The sequence below is a fragment of the Neofelis nebulosa genome, chromosome 5, assembly GCF_028018385.1.
Source record: "Neofelis nebulosa isolate mNeoNeb1 chromosome 5, mNeoNeb1.pri, whole genome shotgun sequence".
In the NCBI taxonomy this organism is placed as follows: domain Eukaryota; kingdom Metazoa; phylum Chordata; class Mammalia; order Carnivora; family Felidae; genus Neofelis; species Neofelis nebulosa.
Genome location: NC_080786.1, coordinates 22296838 through 22316463, shown reverse-complemented (window position 1 = coordinate 22316463; position 19626 = coordinate 22296838).

Below are 19626 nucleotides of genomic sequence, written 5' to 3'. Positions count from 1 at the left end.
ATCTTAGGTCTTGCGGACCATATTGTCTCTGTCACAACTATTCAACTCTGCCAATGTCCTATGAAAGCAGCTGTGGACCGTATGTAAAAGAGTATTTCATACTGGGTGTTGTATGGAAACCAATTTGAAAATAAGCTTCATATAAAAAAAGAATATTCCAATAAAATTTTATTTATGGACACTGAAATTAGAATTTCACATAATTTTTTTAGGTTCCACAAAATATTATTCTTAATTCTTTGGTCAGCCATTTAAAAATGTAAAAGCCATTCTTAATTAATGGACCATATAAAAACATAAAATTTGGCCCATGAGCTATAATTTACCACCCCCTGGGATAGGATATAAAGTATAAGTTAAATCATAGGAAGATCTTCAGACTGTCCCAGGGAGTAGAAGTCATGCTAGTCTCTAAAGACAGAGTTGTACCTGTGGCCATATAGATAGCTTCCATCAAAGCTCCAGGTAGTTGTATAATAAAGATATAGTGGACTCTAAGTAGCTTCTTAGTTACCTTAGCAGACCCTCTTGGCCTCTTTGTTCCTCTTTTTACCCAATCTAGATTTATGTAACTCTCTTGTGTATTATTTAAGCAAAACAAGTGTTTTTTAGGACTATGTAGGACAAGTAGAAAAATTTCATAGGAGTGGAAAGAAAGAATAAATCAGGTGACACAAATTTGGTTTTTCAGAGCTCAGGATGCAGTTAGATCCCAGGCATAGACTTTCAAAGACTTGAATTTATTATATAATTGAATTAGTATCTTAGAACCTGAAGATGAAGGCCCTTCTTCCTGTGACTCCTCTGAGCCACACATTTCCTAAACTAAAAGGTAAGTGAAAAATCAAGCAGCTCAAGTTTCCATGGGGCTTACTGGCAGTGGGTGGAAATATCTGAGGCAAGGAGCAAAATCCCATGTGTTCCTGATTCACTCCAAAGAAAAGTATTTGAAAACCAAAACTGCATGTGGAAGTTGGATTAATAGAAAAGGGAGCATGTGGGAGAGAAAACAAGGAGATGAGGATAGGCAAATGAGTATAACAAAGGAAATAAAGATTAAAGAATAAAGATTCCAGGTTCTAATTCACTAGTGTGTTTCTTCCCCTTGGCAATTAGAAAGCCAATTGTATTTCCAATATAAAATTGCCTTACAGTTTTAAAAAACCAAGATGCTTAAATATATTACTGTTAAATTTCTTGGAACTGAAAGCCTTCTGGAAAATATGTGAATCACATTATCCAAATTTGACTATACAATGTACTAATACACCCAACAGATCAGAGAATCTCTATACCTTTCTTTAAACTGATCCCAGTTAAGGACTTAACAAAATGTTTAGGGAGACTCCTCTTTGCCTCTGATGAATGAACACTGAATGTTCTCCCCTCCTCCAGAAACATCAAGGGCACTGACCCCCTTCCTGGCCCCAAGATGTTCTAAGGGCATCCCCTTGAATCCAGCCTCATAGTGTTCAGTTTTTTATTCAGGTCTTTACATCTTAAAATACATTTGGGATTGCTTACAATAAAAACAGAAGCAGAATAAGATCAAAGATGATTAAAATAGGACCAAAGATAGATACAAGCAAACCAGGGACTATCAAGAAGCTGTACAATTGTTCATCAAAAATTTTGCTCTCAGTTTCTAACAGAGAAATGAGGGAATAGGTTATATACCTTTCATTATTTTTGTTTACCTTTCATTATTATTAGAAGAAAATACAGCAATTTTTTTCAAAGATTCAACACTTGCTTCACCCTAAGACTTGAAACTAATTTTATTAGTACCAACATGGATTTGTTTATCAAGATCTGCATCTGTGCCTCTGTTAGGCAATAGGGAAACAGAAATAGAAAGCATTTCCTGCCCTCCACGTCTTCATAGTATAATGAGGGAAACAGATATCTAAATAAACTACTGACATTGGTTAAGATTCCTAATGGAACTATGTACAAGATGCTATAGTACAGAAAGATAAAGGCAACTAACTTTGCCTATAGTTGGCTACCAAAACTTCCCAGAGAAAGGGAAATTTGAAAGATGAGCATAAGTTCAAATGGATAAAAAGGAACAAGTATTTCAAACAGAAGGAACAGCAAACATGCAGATGTAGAAATTAATAGCTTCTTCAAAGAAATGCAAGGAGAAATGCAAGAGAAATACAAGCCTTCTACAAAGCAGTGTATAAGGGTGGGGACTGGTGAAGCCAAATAAGGAACACAAAAGTCAATTTATAGATTTGTAAATTATGTCCACAATAGGAGATTTTTTTTTTTAATTTTTTTTTTCAATGTTTTTAATTTATTTTTGGGACAGAGAGAGACAGAGCATGAACGGGGGAGGGGCAGACAGAGAGGGAGACACAGAATCGGAAACAGGCTCCAGGCTCCGAGCCATCAGCCCAGAGCCTGACGCGAGGCTCGAACTCACGGACCGCGAGATCGTGACCTGGCTGAAGTCGGACGCTTAACCGACTGCGCCACCCAGGCGCCCCCACAATAGGAGATTTTTAAGAAATCCAACAGGCCTTTAATAAAAGCATATTGTTTTCAAATCATCTAGAAAGTTCTAGAGAAGGGCACTTCTATGAGGAATCCTGCATGATATATAACTTGAGCATTTAGCTCCCCAGACAGGTGACTATGATCTATATGCACCTATCCTCCTTACAGAAAGTTGTGGCTTCACCCTCACCATTAAAATAGGACTCAGCACTCCATAAGAAAATAATAAGAAAATGGAGTGCCTGGGTGGCTCAGTCAGTTGAGTATCCAACTCTTGATTTAGGCTTAGGTCATAATCTCAGGGTTTGTGAGACTGGGCCCCACGTCGGTCTCTGCACTGATAGTGCAGGAGCCTGCTTGGGATTCTCTCTCTCCCTCTCTCTTCTGAACACCTGGCCCCACATAAGCATTTATCTGCTTTCTGCCACTGTAAGTGAGATTTCCCTTTTTTTATAATTTCTTATAAATGGGATCATACAGTATGTAATGGTTGGGGATAAAACTTCCTTCCTCATAAAGCTTTCGTGACTCATCGATGTTGTTGCATGTATCAGTAGTTCCTTCCTTTTTACTGTGGAGTAATATTCCACTGTATGGATATACCATAGTTTCTTTATGCATTTACCTATTGATGGACGTTTGGGTTTTCTCCAGTTTGGGGCTAATATGCATAAAACTATTATGAACATTTGTGTACAATTCTTTGTTTGGATATATATTTTCTTTTCCCATGAGTAAATACCTGGAAGTGAAATTATTGTGTCATGCATTGAACATTATAAGAAACTACCAAACTGTTTTCCAAAGACAGCTGTGCCATATTACACTACCAATAGCAGTGTATGTGTGCTCCACATCCTCTCCAACACTTACTTAGTACTGGTCGCCCTTTTAATTAGCCATTCGAGTAGGCATGCAAAGCAATCTTACTATGACTTTAATTTGTATTTTTTGTGTTAATGATACTTAGCATCTTCCATGTGCTTAGGGGTGGCATTCAAATATCTTCTTTGTAAGGTGTCTATACAAATATTTTGCCCATTTTTATTGGATTATTTAGCTTATTATCCAGTTATAGAATCTATTGTATATTCTGGACAAAACTCCTGTGTGAGATATCTGTATTGTTAATGGTCTGCATCTCCATTTTTGTCAGCTCAGACTGTTAAACCAGGTTAAAAGGAGATACTGCAGTTATCTGATGACCCATGTGTTCCATGTTTCCAAAGTCTCAAGGAGACTAGAGTCAACTGAGATATGCTATCTATGGAACTGTAAATCTGAGGTTGTCTTATTGAAGTCCCATTAAGTGATAGATATCTAGGCTTCATCAGATGACTGATATTCTAGCACAGTGCTTCCCAAGTTTAAATATATGGAGAGTCATCTAGAGATGTGCACAGCACATCACAGCACAGAGTCTGATTCAACAAGTCTGAAGTAGAGTTTCAACTTTTACATTATAACAAGATCCCAGATAATGCAGATGCTATTTGTCCAGAGTCCACACTTTAAGTAACAAAGCACTAGTAGAGACAGAACAGTTTCAAAAACAAAAACAAGTGAGTATTCACTCCCCAATTTATAGCTAAATGTTCTAGAACCCACCATAAAACTGCTGAGTCTGTCTTAAGTACAGGGAACAAACTGAGGGTTGCTGGCAGGCAAATGGATGGTGGGATGGGTTAAATAGGTGGTGGGCATTAAGGAGGGCACTTTTCAGGATGAGCACTGAGTGTCATATATAAGAGATGAATCACTGGGTTCTACTGAAGCCAAGACTACACTGTATGCTAACTAACTTGAATTTAAATTAAAAAAAAAGAAAAACTGTCAAGTCTGTCCTACAACATCATTATCAGCATTCTAAATACCTTAACCCATATCATGTCACAAACTGGGATTAGAAGTAGAGGAGAGCAGAAATAAATGAGGAGGGCCCATAAAATGTTCCATTCAAGTTGAACTGCCATATTAGATAAACAGTCAACTTTTCATATTTTTTCATCTACAAGCCAATATTTTCAATAAAGATAAATTGGCCCACACAGGACATAATATAAACACCACTTTTGATTCATGAGGGGGTCAAAAGGGCTCTATTCCATCAATTCACATTTAAGATTAAACACCTAAAATATTTTCTAAAGCAGGGTTATATGCTTTATATATTTTAGTTTCTACTTTTACATTTACTCAGCAACTTATTAGACAAAAAGATTCTAGGGACTTTTAAATAAAATTTACAAATGCTTTTCTTCTTAAAACTAATACTTTAAGTCCTGGACTAGATTGGTTACTTCACATGTCTCAGTTAAAGTTCTGTTAAAGAAATTTCTCATATCAAGCAAAAAAAAAAAAAAAAAAAAAAAAGAACACAACAGTCAAAGAACATAAAATGATGACCGGGCAAGAATGGTTTGACAACAGCTGATATCAAAAGTTTTATCTTCAATGAGCAACACTTGATAAATTTCTATTAAATTCAAACTCCAGCCTGCATGGCTCAGAAAGTCATTTATGTCTGCTATTGTTTCAACACTCAGTAAAGCAAAACTCCTGGTGTCTGTGCTTTGGAATCCACAACCAATTAACCAGACACATGGGCAACGGACAAGTAATGTATTTCTGGCTGATTCATAAAAAAAGATACGGGAATTATGTTGTGTTAGCTACCCCATATTGGAATAGAGATTTTTCAGGACTAACTAAACAAAATCTTCTCAATATTAAAATGTGTAAAACCTCAAATTCATGAAAGCAGCTTAGCCACATGAATTCATTTATGAACAATAAATACCAAAGATTTTCCGGAACCCAGCCTCCAAACACTCATTTTCTGCCCTGCCAATTCTGGTGTTGCCACTGGCAGTGGAGACTGCTAATTATCTTACAAAGTCCATTCTCCTGTTCTTCTATAGTAATAGGGTTTAAGCAATCGTTGCCCAATTAACACTATATTGCCTGATCACCCTTGAAGCTCAGTATAGCCATATAATCATCATTAATTTAACATGAGCAGAAGTAAAGTGCACAACTTATGCTCCACTTAATTTATGAGAAAGGATTACTTGCCCTGGTCATCCACTCCTCCCAGTCTGGTGTACCTAAGATTGACCATATAGATGAAGACAAAACCCTAGAATGTAGAGGAACCCACAAGATGAAAGAAAACCTGTGTCCTTAAGTGGCTGTGTGGGGCTGAGCTGTCCTCACCTGGACCACTCACCTCAAAACTCCTTTATGAGCTTTAAATAGACCACAGTCTTCTGTAAACCACCATGGTTTTCCACACTTCCCATGTTATAACAGCTTTGCCTGTGTGTACCCACTGCCATAGCTTTCTTTTTTTTTTTTTTTTTAACGTTTATTTATTTTTGAGACAGAGGGAAACAGAGCATGAACAGGCAGGGGAGGGTCAGAGAGAGGGCGACACAGAATCTGAAACAGGCTCCAGGCTCTGAGCTGTCAGCACAGAGCCCGACACGGGGCTCGAACTCACGGACCGCGAGATCATGACCTGAGCCAAAGTCGGCCGCTTAACCGACTGAGCCACCCAGGCGCCCCCATAGCTTTCTAAAGAAGGTGTCAAAAACTGAGTCTTACTAAATTAACCTGATAAAGCAATTTCAAACTATCCTAGGGAAACTATACCAACCATCCATTAGAATTGTGTTTTCAATAATAAAAGAAGATGTATTTATGAGCAAAATTATTTTTAAAAGATTGGAGAAGTTAGCCATTTATGTCACTGTTAAATCATTATGCTTTAAATAATAAGAGAAATATATTTAAAGGCAAAACATTTTAAAAGAAATTGAAGATGGCCATTTATATCACTATCAGTCATTTTTATTTCCTGTTGTTCAAAAAAAGATGATATGTGATATGAAAGGGGGAAATTATTTGTATAAATTATTAAAGCCAACTCTCTTTCCAAAATCAAAGTGCAAACTTATTCATCCCAACCCTGCTGACATATAGCTCATGTACTGAAGAGCATATTATTGGCATATTTCATTAAGCAGGTTTTCTTAACATATTCTCCTCTTTCTATGGCCCCGTGGATTAAGGGGAACAACTTTTGTTATAAAATTAACCTCCATTTGAACATTGGATTTAGCAATTATTATCTGTTCATTCATTTAACACTAGGGATCAAAGATGGGTATGGTTCTGTCACTACACTCAAGGAACTCACAGCCAGAGTAAGAGAAAAACATCTAAAAAGATTATTATGTACAGAATGAGATATGCAATGGCAGAGGAAAGCAGGTGTTTCAAAAGAAGCCAAAAGGGCTTCTCATTCATTTATAAAGGTCAGGGAGCCGGTCTGTCTTCTTCCACCATTGTACCTCAGTTTCCACTCAATATATTCTGATCAAACTGAAATAAATTTAATTTAATTTAGACATAAGCTACATCTACAGGAATTCTGTGACCTTAAATGAGATGCTCCTGTAGGTCACAGTTTCCTTGCCAGCAAAATGAAGACACTAATATTTACCTCATAAGATTGTTTTGAGAAGTAAATGAAATAAAATATATAAAGTACATATACATAATAATTAATACATTAAGATTCCTTTCCCTTCTCTCTACATTCCAAGAATAACACCACTACTATATTTTAGCCTTGAAGCTAGAATTATTAATGTATATTAGATTTATTAATAACTTTCCCACTTTCACTAATTTCTATAAATACTTTCTCAAGGTTTTCTAATTTCAGTCTATAAATCTCCTGTGGATAATATGTTGATAGTTTATTACCTTCTATAAATAACAGTATTTCCACATGATGGGTCTAAATTTGCTTCATCAAGTGTCCTTTTTTAAGGACATGGTGATTTATTGCACAATTCTGCTCACATGATCCACACTATAATTTCATCAACTAAATCCAGACACAAGGAAAATAATGTATTTTCATTGAAAAAAAGATCAGAAAATCTCAACCCACCAGCCCAAAACTGCAGCATAAATCAGTCACCCAACTCAAGCCATAGGTAGAGACAGAATAACCTGAAAGAAATCAGACCTTGTAATATGCATGTGTGAGGATCAAATATGAACTACCTAAACATGTAATCACAGAAATCAATATGAAAACTGATACAAAAATGGAGTTCTAGCCAAAGCAAAAATAAAATTGCCCTGCAGAGAGGCCTCCAGCACTAAAAAAAAATACACAGGATCCCCCTGTAAACACACACACACAAAACACATATAAATGTGTATAGAAGATAATTTCCAAGAGAAAAAAGAAGATAATTTACATCAAAGAACTCATAGAAATTATAAGATATAGAAGATATTCATGCCGTTATAAAATTCAGGTGACAAAAAATACATAACAGATGATGTATTCATGATATGGTATAATTGATGTGATATGATTTGATGCAATAGGTTATGGAAGAACAACCCTTCCTCTAAAAACAACTAGAAAAACTAAATACAATACCAAAAAGAAAACCTATTTGAAGGCTCAGAGAGCCACCAAGGCAATTAGGACTTGAGAAGCTAAGGTCTCAGAAAGGTAACCCAAGTAAGCCACTTTTACCGTCAAAGCGCTTGCAAATACTTTGCATGGTCTGAATCTGGCAAAAGAACTACAAAAATAGAGCTTCTGAAAATTCATCAGTATAAAGAGACAAAAATCAGAACCCGGGTCTCCTAAGGCAGCCAATAATTGAGTAACCAAGTTCCTAAAGAAAGAGAAGGGAGAGAAGTCTAACACATGATGGCCTTCCACCCAAGGCATTTGTTGGATGCTTACACTGCATAGGGCAAAAATCAAGAAGCTGAACATAAAGATGCTGAAAATAAAATATGAATTTGGGGCAGTCTCAAGTGCTAAGGAAGCAAAAATAAGAATTCAAGGCCTAAAGAGTGTAAGGGCCCCAGTAAACACCTCATCTGGACTCTCAGCTGGGATCCTAAAATGGCTCTATCCCAGGGACAGGGACAAACCAACATCATAAAGCCTTAGAAGGAGCACATCCTAAACTTGTAAGAACAGTTGCTAAGTTAATGAATACTGCATCCATCCTGTCTGCCTACCAGAAAATGGTGTGAGGCCTCTTTGGAGAAAGATAGTATCATCAAGAGCCTCTATAATTTTTCATATATAATACTCATTTTTAAATTGAAAATGACCAGGAATTCCTAGAAATAAAAATAGACCCACAGAGGAGCCACTTAGTGGAATTATACAACACAGAGTTTAAAATAAATGTGATTAATATGTTTAAGAAAATAGATGACAATATGGAGAATATTAAAGAACTGGAATTTATGAAAAATAATTAAATGGAACTTTTAAAACTGAAAAATGCAGTAATTCAAATTAAGAACTTTGCATCTGTATTTAAAAGCAGAAGAAATTGTTTGCGAACTATATGATGGGTCAGGGTAAACCACAAAGGATAAAAAATAATAACAGACAAATGACTACAAATATATCTAAAATATAGTAAAAATCTAATTTACATGTCATTGCAGTCCCAAAGAGGGAAAAGAAGGAGAACATGATAGAAATATTTGAAAAGGCAATGGCTGAGGATTTTACAAAATAAATGAAAGACATCACCATAGATTGAAGACATATTAACAAACTTCAAAAAAGACATATATATAGAAATCCATATATAGACCCATCATAGTAAAACTGCTGAAAACCAAAAATAAAAATATTAAGTCAGACAACAACCAAATACTCTACAATATATTCTGTTGGTGAGGCTGTGGGAAAACGAGCACTCTCATATGTTGCTAACTAGAATTCAAAATGGTACAATGCTGGGGCACCTGGGTGGCTCAGTCAGTTAAAACGTCTAACTCTTGATTTCGACTCAGGTCATGATTCAATGGTCATGGGATCAAGCCCCACACTGGGCTCCATGCTGAGTGTGGAGCCTACTTAAGATTCTCTTTCTCTCCTGCCCCTCTCTCCCAATGGAGTACACTGGAGCTAAAAGTGAATGGGGAATATCTCTCATAGAATAATCACTAGGATACATTAACTGGAAAAAGATGGGTTTGTACAGTGTGTTACTGATTAAGGAATGAGAGAGGTAAAGACTATATATTTTAATTAATTTTTAAATGAAAAAGGAAACCATAAAAATATAAATGATCATCTATAGGGGGAGAAAGGAAATGGGTGGAGGGGAGAGGGATATAAGTTAGAGTCAAATATAAGGGATATAAGTTATGTCAAATATAACATATTTTGTAGCTTTGATTTTACAGCCATGTAATTATTTTACACAGTAATGAAACAAGGTTTGTGCAACTTTAAAAACCTGCCAATGGGCAAATATGGCACAATTTGAGGGTCAGTGCAAATTATAACTACATTTGTATGAAATTATACCAAAATAAAAGTGAACATCATTCAAGGAAATGAGTAAAGCATTAAATTATTTTGAAAACTCCTAAGTAAAGGGAAAGAATCAGGCATTTATCTGCATTTCCTATATAAACTATCACTGGGTTACCATATAGTAGATAGAATTCTGACTAAAAAAATAAAAAATAATAGAAATTCACATTTTGGCAACCTCTAATTAATTATATGCTCTCTATACATTGAGCACCAATGGCTGCAAACATTACAAAGAGACCACCATACATCATGTGACTCATATTGACAGAACTTAATTCCACCAGTGGAGTATTTTTGCCCAAAACATAAAACATAAAGCCTGAATCTGCACCCACCGATTATATTACTGGAAACACAGGAACCTTGGAACTGTTAGAGAAATCACAGGGATGCACTTAGCAAAGTACAGACTGTGTAAAACTACACACACACACACATACAAATGATCCTGTTTCTTTAACAAACAAACTGCACAAGATGAAAGAAATAAGTAAGGAAGGAGAGAGAGGCAGAGGGAGAAAGAGAGAAAAAAAAGACACAGGAAAACATCTATTAAAAATTTTTAGGGGCACCTGGGTGGTTCAGTCGATTCAGTGTCCGACTTCAGCTCAGGTCATGATCTCATGGTTCATGAGTTCGAGCCCCACATCAGGCTCTGCACTGACAGCTCAGAGCCTGGAGCCGGCTTTGGATTCTGTGTCTCCCTCTCTGTCTCTGCCCCTCCCCCCTCGAGTTCTGTCTCTCTCTCTCAAGAATAAATAAACATTTAAAAAAAGGAGAAAAAAAAAGAGAAAAGAAAAGGTGATCTGCAAAAAAAAAAAAGTTTCTAAAAATAGGGGTACCTTGGTGGCTCAGTCAGTTGAATGTCCAACTTAAGCTCAGGTCATGATCTCACAGTTCGTGGGTTCAAGCACCATGTTGGACTTGCTGCTGTCAGCCTATCAGCACAGAGACTGCTTCAGATCTTGTATTGTAATTATGTTTTTTTTTTTAATAAACCCTTAGCTGAGGATGTGGAGAAAGGATAACTCTCATACACTGTTGATGGAAAAGCAAACTGGTGCAGCCACTGTGGAAAACAGCACGGAGCTTCCTCAAAAAGTTAAAAATAGAACTACTCTACAACCCAGCAATTGCACAACTAGGTACTTACCCAAAGGATACAAAAACACAGATTCAAAGGGATGCATGCACCTCGATGTTTATAGCAGCATACAGCAAATTATGGAATTAGCCCAAATGTCCATTCACTAATAAATGGATAAAGAAGATCTGGTATACGTATACAATGGAATAGTACTCAGCCATCACAAAGAATTAAATCTTGCTATTTGCAAAAATGTGGTTGGAGCCAGACTGTATTATGCTAATAAGTCAGTCAAAGACAAATACGATATGATTTCACTCATATGTGAAATTTAAGAAATAAAACAGGTGAATATATGGGAAGGGGGGAAAAAGAGGGAAACAAGTCATGAGAGATTCTTAATAATAGAGAAAAAACTGGGGGTTGATAGAGGGAGGTAGGGGTGTGGGCTAAACAGGTGATGAGTATTAAGGAGGGCGCTTGTTATGATGAGCACTGAAATCAGAACTACACTATATGTTAACTAGCTTGAGCTTAAATAAAATCTTGGAAGAAAAAAATAAATTACTAAAAGATATCTGAAAATCCCCAAATATTTGGAAATTGAACAACCCATGCCTAACAAACTGATGAGTGGAAGAAGTCTCAAAGGAAATTAGAATATGAAGTAGGTCAGAGAAAGACAAACACGTATAATTTCACTCATGTGTGGAATTTAAGAAAAAACAAACAAGCAAAGGTAAAAAAATGAGAGACAAATCAAGAAACAGATTCTTAATTATAGAGAATGAAGCGATGGCTACCAGAGGGGAGGTGGTTAGGTTACCAAGGTTAGGTGACAGGGATTAAAGAGTGCACTTGCCCTGAAGTGCACAGGGTGATGTATGGAAGTGTTGAATGACTATATTGTACATGTGAAACTTATATAACACTATATATAAACTAACTAGAATTATAATAAAAGCTTAAAATAAAAACAAAAACAAACAAAACAGTAAATTAAGATATATTTTAATTGATTACAATGAGAATGCAATATATCAAAATTTGTGAGATGCAGCTAAAGCAGTGCTTATACTGGGTTTCTAATGGAAACCAATTTGACAATAAATTTCATTTAAAAAAAAGAATAAATAAATAAATAAATAAATAAATAAAGCAGTGCTTAGACATTTCTAGCATTAAATACTAATATTAAAAAGGAAGAAAAGTCTCAAACTAAATGATCCAACTTAAGGAATAAGAGAGAGAAAATTACATCCAAAACAAATCAACTATAAGGAAAGAAATTATAAAGATAAAAACCAAAAATCAATAAAGTTGAAAACATAAAGCAAATAAAAAAAAAATCAAAGACACCAAAATCTGGTTCTTTGAAAACCTCAAAATAGTGATAAAGCTCTAGCTAGTTTGATCAAGAAAGAAAGAGAGGAGACATAAAATCAGTTTCAGGAATTAATGGAAGTCCATCACCACAGATACCATTAATATCAAAAGTTTAATGGAGAAAATATATGGATACATTTTTCACCAATAAATCAACTTCTTAGATAAAATGAACACATTAAATATAATAAATATAAATTAGCCTGCAGCATTTAAGCCATCCCAGCTGATACCATATGAACCAAGACAAACTGTACCTACTGAGTTCTGCCCAAATTGAAGATTTAAGTGCAGAAGAAATAATACTGTTCTAAATTGCTAAGGTTTGGGATGGTTTGTTATACAGCAACAGGAAACCAGAACAAATGCTGTGCTCAAACATGAGAGAAATATTTGAGTGTAATAAAATGTTTACTCAAATGAAAAAAAGCTAGCTCATAAAGCAAGTCAACAAATTTCAAAAAATTAACATCAGAGTATATCTATAAAATTAATCTGTAAATCAATAACAAGAAATAATTAGAAAATCTCAAAATATTTGTAAATTTAGCATTACTCATCTAAATAACTCCTGCATAAGAGAAAAATTATAATGAAATTTATAAAATATATTTAACAAAATGATAATGAGAATATGACATATTAATAATATGAAATTCAGCTAATGCTGTGCTGGGTAAAATCTGTAACTTTAAATGCATCCCTTAAGGGGAAAAAGGTTAAAATTCAATTGCTTAATCAAGCTGAGAATAGAAGAAGGAGAATGAGGAGTGCCTGGATGGCTTAGTTGGTTGAGCATCTGACTTCAGCTCAGGTCATGATCTTGCGGTCTGTGAGTTCAAGCCCTGCATTGGGCTCTGTGCTGACAGCTTAGAACCTGGAGCCTGCTTCGGATTCTGTGTCTCCCTCTCTCTCTGGCCCTCCCTGCTATGATGAATATAAGAACCTAACCAAGGACATGGAAAACATATATATAATACAGAAAATAAGCAAAGCCAAATGTTGTTTCTTTGAAAAGATTAATAAAACTGATAAATCTCTGACAAGATTACTCAAGAAAAAAATGGGAAAGTTACAAATTACTATCATCAGGAATGAAAGACACAGACTTAAAAAACTGAACACACTATTATGAACAAGTTTAAGCAAGTAAATTTGAAATTTTAAATAAAGTAATTAAATTTCTAGAAAAACACTACCAAAAGTGACATAGGAAGAAAGAAATTATCCTAACAATCTAGATCTTTAAAAGAAATTAAATCTAATAATACATTCCCACAAAGAAATCTCCAGGCCCAGATATTTTCATTGGTTAATTTTTCTTGAATATTTAAGAAAGAAATAGCAACAATTTTACAAAAACTCACCTATACCCTAGGAAAAGAGAGGTTCATTTTTTTTTTCATGTCAGCATAACCTTAATACCAAAACCTGGCAGAGTTCTAACCTAAGGAATTATAAAATAATAAATTTATGTCCTTTAAAGTCACTAAGTTTGCAGCAACTTATTACAGCAATGACAAAAATCTAACATAACCCATTAATGATAAAAACTCTTACCAAACTGGGCATAGAAATGAAATCCTTAATCTGAGAGAGAGTACCCACCAAAAACTTAAGATAATTCATATATTTAACAATGAAACGTTTAAAGCTTTCTCTCTTAGACTGGGAATGAGATAAGGATGTCTTCTAGCATTATTTCTATTCAACATTGTACAGGAGTCCCTATCCATAAGACAAAGGAAAAATATTCAAAATGGAAAAAGAAAAAACAAAACTACAATTATTCACACATAAAATGACAATATGTACACAAGAAAAGAAACCAATCTGGAGACAAACTATTAGAATTAATAATTCAAGATAAAAACACATTAACAATATACAAAGGGAGAGTCTAAGGTACTGGACATACACTGTTCTTCGATCTGGGTGTGAGTGTCTCCATTTTGTGAAAATTCACAAAGCCATTCCATTATGGCGTTGTTTTGTACTTTTATACATGTATGTTCATACTTCAGGAGAAAGATTATTGGGGAGGAAGACACATAAAGAGGCTGCACTGAATAATGATTAGAAGTATGTACTCTAAATCTAGACTTCTTCCTGGCCCTGCCTCTCCTATCTATGCGTCCTTACGCAAGTTACTTAATTTCTCAACCCTTCAGTATCACTATCTATAGAATGAAATAACAGTATCTATCTACTAGTTTACTGAGATGATTGAGATAATACAAATAAAGTGCTCAAAACTTCCGAATGAACACTCACTAATTAATTATTAACTATTATATCCCATAGCCAAGAGACAACCCACAGACCTAACAAACAGAAGAATTCACACTAGAACAGAAGTAGTGACTCCAAAATAAGTATAATTAAAGGCTTCAAATAAATAAATAAATAAATAAATAGCTTCAAAGTATTTCAGAACATAAAAACAGAAATTTATGAAGGACATTTGTAAAAAAAAAAACAATCAATGGACTATTTAAAAGTTTTTTTTTTAAGTTTATTTATTTTGAGAGAGAGAGCAAGAATGCTAGCAGGAGAGGGGCAGAGAGAGGAGGAGAAAAAATCCCCACCAGGCTCCACGCTGTCAGTGCAGAGCCCAACAGCAGGCTCAATATCACAAACTGTGAGATCATGACCTGAGCCAAAGTCAGTAATAGGACACTTAACCAACTGAGCCACCCAGGCACCACAAAAGATATTTATAGGAAAGTATAATAATTGAAATAAAATTTTAGTACATATGTTAAACAGTACATTAATTATTGGTGAAAAGAGAATAAATTAGAAGAATTGTGGCCCCTGGGTGCTTCAGTCAGTCAAGCATCTGACCTCAACTCAGGTCATGATCTCATGTTCATGAGTTTGAGCCCCACATCTGGATCTCTGTTGCCAGCACAGAGCCCATTTCGGATCCTCTGTCTCCCCCTCTCTCTCTGCTCCTCACGCATGCTTTTCCTCTCTTGCTCTCTCTCACTCTCTCAAAAATAAATAAGCATTAAAAAATAATAATAACATTTAAAACATAAGTTAGAAGAATAGTCTGAAGAAAAACCCTAAATGAAACAAGAAAGATGATAAATTTAAACAATAAACGAAAGCCATGGAAGCTAGATTTAGATGCTCCATATTATATCTAATCAGAATTCCAGATGGAGACACTAGAGAGAATAGGGAACAGGTAATGGCTATTCTCATTATACCGAGATTTTTCAAGAGCAGAAGAAAGATTTGATTTCTTAAATGAAGAGACATACTGGGTCCCAAGCAGTACAAACAAAGGTAAATTCATGCCAAAATATCATTTGAAACTGCAGAACATCAGTAGTAAAAGAAAGCCATAAAAGCTCCCAAGGAAAAAGATTTCCTAGAATAGAAAGATAATCACACTGACATAAATTCTAATCAGCCACAATAGATGCTGTGGCATGCCGGAAGCGGCCTGCACCAGCTCAAAAAGCTGGTTGTCATATTTCCAGGAATCCTGTCAGACACTCACTATGGCAGTAGCTTGACATCACCACAGTGGGAATATTTATACCATAGAAATTGACAAATGCTACAAATCAGGGTTCTTTCCTCAACATCCAGAAAATATTTACCAAAACATTACTGAATAATCCCAGAGATGATAAAAATCTCCAAAATATTGATGGAATATAGATCCTAATATCTTATGTCACCCCATCATTTGAGACAGAGGGGAAAAGAAAATATTTCCAACCTGAAACTAAAAATATCTTTAATCCACAGACCTGTGCCAAAAGAAATACTACAAGCTATACTTGGGTAGGAAAAAAATAAACCCAGAGCTAAGGAATAAACAAATTAGTACCCTGTGTCCTTAAATGCAAACAAGTATTAACTATAAAGGGGTATAAATAATTAAATTTATGTTTAAAAAGAATGTGGAATTGGGGTACCTGAGTGCTCAGTCAGTTGAATGTCTGACTCTTGATTTTGGCTCAGGTCATGATCTGACGGTTCATGAGATGGAGACCCCAGTCAGGCTCTCTGCTGACAGTGTGAAGCCTGCTTGGGATTCTCTCTCTCTCCCTCTGTCTCTACCTCTCCCCCACTTATGTGTGTGTGTGTATGTGTGTGTGTGTGTGTGTGTGTGTGTGTGTGTGTGTGTCCCTCCCTCTCTCTCTCTCTCTCAAAAATAAATAAACTTTAAAAAAAAAAATACAGTGTGGAATCAAAGTAGTGCTCATCAACAACATGGAAGAAAACAGTAACAGTAGTCAAGGAGATGTTGGAGCAATGTTTATTTTTTTAATCTTTTTTTTAATGCTTATTTTTTAGACAGAGAAAGAGTGAGCAGGGAAGGGGCTGAAAGGGGGAGGGAGAGAGGGAGGGAGAGAGGAAGAGAGGGAAAGAAAGAATCCCAAGCAGGCTTCTCGCTGACTGGGGCTCAATCTCACAAACCATGAGATCATGACCTGAGCCAAAATCAAGAGTTGGGTGTCCAACCAACTGAGCCACCCAGGTGCCCCATGGAGAGATGTTTAATAGACTAAAACTTTTGTGTTATTAAGGAAAAAGATAATGCAACTGATTAATTTTTAGACTTTGTTATAAAAACATAGTTTAGTTTGTTTGAGGATGCATTGGAGATAGCCTGACACATATTAAGCGCATGCTTAATATATATTTGAGGCATCTACCACCAAAGGAATTAAATCTTTCTTATTTTCCTTGAGTTGGAAAATAGCACTGCAGAAAAAAAATGAAGAATTAAATACACCATAGTCTGTACAAGTACAAAACAACATTAAGACTTGCTACTCATTATAGTCAAGAGAGATATGGACCTAACATTTAACATCACAACCATCTGGGCATGAAGTTATGATAACATGCAATCTTGGTCATCTGTATTCAGTTTCAACTTGTTCTATTCCTCTGCCACGTCTATGTCTCTAAGATGGACTGCAAGAGCCTACTACTCCTTTAGACCTCTCAAAACAAAATAGTTCTCAGAATATCATTGATCTGTTTTTTTTTTCTTTATCAAACATATTTTAAGTAATTCTATACAGGGTGAGAATTTTTGGCATTGCTTATCAATTCCCATTCAAGATGTACAGAAATATAATTGTCTCTGTGCCAGACTCTGATAACATGAATTCCCCTGGTCAATTATTCTTTCCTGGAATTATACATTTAGTAATGCTAAGATTGAAACAGGATCTAGAGATAAAAACACTTGGGGAGTAGGATACAAAGGGAGAAATTGCTTTCAAGTGGATTTGATTAATTCCCTTATAAATCATTTTTGTTTTTTTTTTAACTTTCACACAGAAGATAAATTTGCTACAAGATATACCATCACCAAGAAAGAAATGCAGGGTAATAGACAACATCGGCCTACAGTCACTCTGAATTCTGATTTCCTCTTATGAATTTTCTCATCTCCTTTATAATGCCTTTAAAGTATACTTAATAATATTAAATATAAATAGACTGAAAAGTTCTCACTGAAGGCATCAGCTACCACACTGTCCTTGCCCCATCCAGCAGTTCCTTATGACCAGGGTGACCCAGTTTGCCTGGGAATACTCCCAACATATGACTCTTGTCTGGCATAAGTATTAATAATGCCTTGTTGCACACGCAGAGGTGTCCTCATTTAGACAATAAATTTTATGGTCACCCTCCTTATGAGCACACAGTTATGACTCTCCCAGATGAAGTGTAGAGGGAAGTAGATGAATATTACTGAGTGCTCACTTTGATTAAGTAAGGTAGTCACCGGGTTAGGCTGTGTAAGTTATTTCAGCAACATCTCAGTACTACCGTAGGAGGTAAGTAATATTTATTACTAACTTAGAGATGAGGAAAGTATTGTTCACAGGGTATGAAGTGGCCACAAAGCTATATATCTGATGAGTGGCTAAGTAAGGATCAGAATCCAGGTCCAAAGTTAAACCAGTGCTCTTCCTCCTGCACCATCTTCCCAATGAAAGGAAAATGGATCAGAATGTCAGTATCTACCCCTGTGAGATTTGGAAAATCTGTCAGTGCTCCTTACCAGAAGTCAAAGGCAGCAGGCATTCATCAGAATGCAGTTCTGGGTGGCCGTCTGTGGGAGACAGAGTGCAAAGATGCCCACAACCAATCTCTCTTGTCCCCCACCACACCTCTTATGCAGCAGGTGGAGTCCGTTGCCCCTCCCTTACATCTGGGATGGTCCTGTGACTGGCTTTGATCAATACAATGCAGTAAACTTGAAACTGCCAGGTCCAAGCCTAGGTCTTAAGCTTGGAAGCTTCCCTTTTGCTTTCTTGCTACCTTGAGTGACCACATAAAGAACTCCAAGCTATCCTAATGGAAAAAGAAAGCACATGAAGAGAAAGGTCAGGTGGAGGAAAACCAAAGCAACCCAGCTGACAGGCACCCCCAAGGCTCCCAACATGTGAGTGAGGCCATCTTGGACTTACAGCCTCTCCCAGCCCCAGATGAACATAGCTGCTTAAGTGAGCTTGGCCATCTCTGCGGAGTCCTGTCAGGATTTCCTGACCCGTAGAATTGTAAGCAATCAATGAGCATTGCTTTAAGATCCTGAGATTTGAGGAGGTTTTTGATGCAGCAATAGATACCTGATAAACCGTCTCTTTCCCCACCTCTTTATCTCTATCACTCAACCACACACCAGATCTCATCTTTCTGGGTCTTTTAGGAAGCCAGGAAATGACGCCCAGGTAGGAAAGGGCTGACCTGGAAACAAAATGGACCAGTAGACTTACCTCCTGTCAACATTTCCCAAACCAACCCTGACCCACTTCCACTTTGTTTTTGCCTCAGAAAAAATTCTAAGAATTTCCCCCATTTCTGCTTTATTTTTCCGCATCTCTACCTCATAATTTTAAGACCACTATCATATCCAGTTTTGTTCTTTCCTCAAGGAACCTAAAATCACAATTTTTATATGGCTATTTTTTAGCCTGAGGAAGATCTGTAAATACGTGTATATTTATGTGTGCATGTACTGGTTTTCATTTATATTTCTTAGGTCTCAACTAAGTCAAAATTACATTTAATTCTATACACGGTTGAATCATACAAGATAAATGTCTGATCTCTTTATTTATCTCTCAGTGCCAAGTAATAATGTACCAATTTCCAACAAGAAGCCCCTTTATTTCTCTATAAAAAAATTCTTTAATCCAATTTGATTCATTCAGTAGTCACAATATGAATATGGTACATTGACCTGAAGAGCTTATTCAGTATTTTT